The 5,164-nt window shown below is 36.5% G+C and overlaps 1 long non-coding RNA gene across 1 annotated transcript; it reads right to left on the reverse strand.

The window, feature by feature from the left end:
* Positions 1 to 2,518: 2,518 nt before the first annotated feature.
* LOC142225874 (uncharacterized) lies at positions 2,519 to 4,175 on the reverse strand. Its single transcript, XR_012719474.1, has 2 exons — positions 3,957 to 4,175; positions 2,519 to 2,967 (listed from the first exon to the last, which is right to left on the reverse strand). It is a non-coding gene; the product is annotated as an uncharacterized LOC142225874 (long non-coding RNA).
* Between the last annotated feature and the right edge of the window lie 989 nt (positions 4,176 to 5,164).

Below are 5,164 nucleotides of genomic sequence, written 5' to 3' on the forward strand. Positions count from 1 at the left end.
TATATTGTTGCTTGGTACACCCAGAGAAATTGTTGGTTGCAATTCGATCATTACAATAAGGAGATAATGACAGTAACTTACTTTTTGTTACAAGAACAATGTTTTGATTATTTCCCTCATTATATATCCAACACAACTGTAACAAGTATATACGGCCGTAAGTTCGGCCAGGCCGAATCTTATGTACCCTCCACCATGGATTGCGTAGAAACTTCTACGAAAGACTATCATCCACAATCGAATTACTTGGGTTGTGGTATCTTAAAACTTCTTAACATCGTTTTCTAAATTGTGAGTTAGTCCATAGTGGTATATATTAGGCAAAAAAGTTATGTATAGTTAAGTCTACAAATAATTACGAATCGATATGAACTTTTTGCACGGTACGTAGAGAGCCAGAATTGAAATATGGGGGTCGCTTACATGGGGGCTATATACAATTATGAACTTGATATGGACCAATTTTTGCGTGATTGGGGATCGATTTATCAAAGGGCCATATATAACTATAGACCGATATGGACCTAGTTAGGCATGGTTGTTAACGACCATATACTAGCACAATGTACCAAATTTCAACTCACTCGGATGAAATTTGCTCCTCCAAGAGGCTCCAAAACCAAATCTCGGGGTCGGTTTATATGAAGCTATGTATGATTATGGACTGATATGGACCACTTTTGGCATGGTTGTTAAATATCATATACTTCTACCACGTACCAAATTTCAAGCAGATCGGATGAATTTTGCTTCTCCAAAAGGCACCGGAGGTCAAATCTGGGGATCGCTTTATATGGGAGCTATATATAATTATGGACTGATAGGAACCATTTCCTGCATGGTTGTTGGGTACCATATACTAACATCACGTACCAAATTTCAACCCAATGGGAAGAATTTTGCTCTTCCAAGGGGCTTTGGAGGTCAAATCTGGGGATCGGTTTATATGGGGCCTATATATAATTATGGACCGATATCGACCAATTTTTGCATGGGAGTTTGATGCCATACATTAACACCACATACCAAATTTCAACTGAATCAGATGAATTTTGGTCTTCCAAGAGGCTCCGGAGGTCAAATCTGGTGATCGGTTTATATGGGGGCTATATATAATTATGGACCGATGTGGACCAATTTTCGCATGGTTGTTAGAGTTTGTATACTAACACCATGTACCAAATTTCAGCCGGATCGGATGAAATTTGCTTCTCTTAGAGGCCTCACAAGCCAAATCGGGGGATCGGTTTATATGGGGGCTATATATAATTATGGACCGATGTGGATCAATTTTTGCATGGTTGTTAGGGACCATATACTAACACCATGTACCAAATTTCAGCCGGATCGGATAAAATGTGCTTCTCTTAGAGGCCTCGCAAGCCAAATCGAGGGATCGGTTTATATGGGGGCTATATATAATTATGGACCGATGTGGACCAATTTTTGCATGGTTGTTAGAGACCATATACTAACACCATGTACCAAATTTCAGCCGGATTGGATGAAATTTGCTTCTCTTAGAGGCCTCACAAGCCTAATTTGGGGGTCCGTTTATATGGGGGCTATATATAATTATGGACCGATGTGGACCAATGTTTGCATGGTTGTTAGAGACCATATACTAACACCATGTACCAAATTTCAGCCGGATCGGATGAAATTTGCTTCTCTTAGAGGCCTCACAAGCCAAATTTGGGGGTCCGTTTATATGGGGGCTATATATAATTATGGACCGATGTGGACCAATTTTTGCATGGTTGTTAAAGACCATATACTAACACCATGTACCAAATTTCAGCCGGATCGGATGAAATTTGCTTCTCTTAGAGGCCTCACAAGCCAAATTTGGGGGTCCGTTTATATGGGGGCTATACGTAAAAGTGGACCGATATGGCCCATTTGCAATACCATCCGACCTACATCAATAACAACTACTTGTGCCAAGTTTCAAGTCGATAGCTTGTTTCGTTCGGAAGTTAGCGTGATTTCAACAGACGGACGGACGGACGGACGGACGGACATGCTCAGATCGACTCAGAATTTCACCACGACCCAGAATATATATACTTTATGGGGTCTTAGAGCAATATTTCGATGTGTTACAAACGGAATGACAAAGTTAATATACCCCCCATCCTATGGTGGAGGGTATAAAAATTCACAAAATCAAATAGGAATTCCCATAACCATTCAATTGGTTGCAATGACCAATGCCGATCAATTTAGTTTTATGGTTCATAAAATTGTGGAGCTAACCACCACCATACACAGAGAATACAGATTGGTTGTGACAACCGAATTTATTGCCAACCTCCTTTTGGCAGTTGCAGCTACTATCAGTTGGCAGTTGTGTCATCCGAATGATTCGGTCAACACAACTAATACCACATATGGTGTTGGTTGGGTGTGCCGACGATATTGGTTGTGACTACCTTTATCATTCGGTTGTGTTGCCCAACCTAAATAATACTCATGACCGAATTAAAAATATATTTAAAAATCAATTACTTCACCGTTAAATATTATATTTTATTTTATTTACATATAGTTATAGTGGTACAAATAATTCTAAACACGCTAAATGTATGTAATTAGTAGATAACAATTTTTGTCCAGAATCTCTATTTATTGCATCAAAATGTATCCACACCCAGATTCTTAGAGCAAAAAATTTTTTTTGACGGTGAACTTGTAACATGGTTGCTGCAACCCTGTTATTTTCCCGGTCATTATGTACCTGATTTCAGCAGCATCAAAGATATTTTGTAATTTTTATGGATATCAGTAATTGAACATTCGTGGTGTGAACGCATTGATAAAATCGTTCAGATTTAGTAAGATTTTCCACATCCAACTGCATTCGTCTCTGAAATGTAGCTTCTTAAACGGCAGAACTAAATCACTGGTTGCTCCGAGCTGATTGCTCTGCACAAAGTTGTGTCCAGAGTACATAATGTTACATACCTTAAAAATAGGCCACTATTATATGGATATTAACAAATAAAATTAGAAAGTTCTGGGGTACATGTATCCATGTTGGAGTTAATAAAACTAATTTCAGAACATATCCACACATGTATCATATCTTGGATTGCCTGATACAAAACGGGAGGCGCCATGAACAGTTAAAATCCACAGTCTATATTGTCATTCTATATACTATGTATATGCTTTTTGTTTTATGCTACGATGTAGTATAAATTAGTTTTAATTTGAAACAAATAAAAATGTCTTATTTGAATAATAAATAATTTGTTCAAATAGAAATGACATTTGAGAAATTCATCAAAAGGCATTCGGCTGAGACTACCATATATCAGTAAGGACTACTAAATGAGAGTTACGAAATTTATTTAAGGTAGGTCATATCAATCGAATTCAAATAAAATGTTTCAGAAGAGACACATTTAGTTGCTACAATAATTTATTTTCAATTACAACTGAGAATCTATTGAAATTATAGCCAAATGGTATTAAGGACAAAAAACTGCTTGTGATCCAAGTAAATAGATTGTCAGAACTGATATATAACTCTGAATGTAGAATTTTCGTTAGTACAACAGATTTCCAACCAATCTGTTTTCTGTGTGTAGTGAAGCCGACAGCATGGGAATCAACATGGAAATTAATATAACCAAAAGTTGAGTATACTAAAAGAATTTTAGTTCAATCATGGGATTCACGTAAGGTAGTTGTTGTTTTATGTTAGTTTTATGGTTCATAAAATTAACCACCACCGTAGTGAAGCCGACAGCATGGGAATTAACATAACCAAAAGTTGAGTATACTAAAAGAATTTTAGTTCAATCATGGGATTCACGTAAGGTAGTTGTTGCAACAAATAAATAGTAATGTCAACATTGAAAATTATAATACCAAAATAGCTTTTCGGAAGTAGACGTGTTATCAAAGCGCTCTGTCTGAATTGTAAATAAAAAAGTAAACAACCATACCTTGCGCGTTAAAACCATTTGCATACGACTCCTCTCCGTCCCCGGTAGTGTCGCGATTGTTGCCGCTTCCTTGGAAGTTGTCGATTGTGCAAAACAAACTGAAAAACATTTTGCTAAAATAATACTATTTTGCCACACAAAAGTTCACCACTGGCAAAATTGTAAACAAAAATAAGCTAATTACGATAAAAAATAATCTATTGCTGTCCTTTGTGAGTGGAAAAATAAATAACAGCAGCTGATCTTGTCATTCATTCATAGCGTTACCAGACCTAACAGGTGATGGTGGTGTTCATTGCTATGAAATTTTATATGACCGAGTCACCCTGTATTTAACGGATATTAGTTTTGAAATACGAAATGAGCTTCAACAACCCGCCTCCAGGGGGAGGAACTCCTCTGCGTGGTAATAGAAGTCAGATAATTCAAAACGAAAATGTCATGCTAAAGCAGCAAATAAGTGAAATGCAGCTTTCTATTAATAATATTCTCGCTGAATTACATCAATTAAGAGATGAAAACATTGTTCTAAAAGAACAATTACTGTCCAATAAAGGGACACAAAATGTCGACACTGAAAATTACGAATCCTTGGCAGATGATGCAATGGATAACCAGAAAATAACTGAGGCAGTAACTGATAATACCGTTTCTAACCAATATTTAACAGATGAAGACGAATTGGAAAGAGAAACCAATTGGATAATACAAAGGAGTAAAAAAAGCAAGTATAGAGCAAATAAAGCTAATAAAAAGCATCAAAAAAACGAAACCCAAACTAATATTGTTAGTGAAGATAACATTAACAATGATGAATCCCAACCAAAACAGGGATGGGTAGATAGGCCGCCTCCAATTAATATTGTTGGCATTACAAGCTATGAAGCAATAACTAATATATTGAAATCAGCAAATATTCAAAACTACACCATAACTGCTTTAAATAATAATGTTTGGAAAATTAACACTGCTGACCCAACTGAGTACAGAAACTTATCAGCAACGCTGAATTCCATGAAAACTGAGTGGTACACCTATGAAAACAAAACTGAGAGACCGAATAAAGTAATTATACGTGGACTTCACCATACGTGTACAAAAGCAGATATTCTAGAAGATCTTCAAAGTATGGGTTTCAACCCGATTGATGCAGTCAATATTTTGCAAAAAGAACGTAGAGACGATGACTCATACAGCTATCGAAAACT

This window comes from Haematobia irritans, chromosome 2 (genome assembly GCF_050003625.1).
Source record: "Haematobia irritans isolate KBUSLIRL chromosome 2, ASM5000362v1, whole genome shotgun sequence".
Taxonomy (NCBI): Eukaryota; Metazoa; Arthropoda; class Insecta; order Diptera; family Muscidae; genus Haematobia; species Haematobia irritans.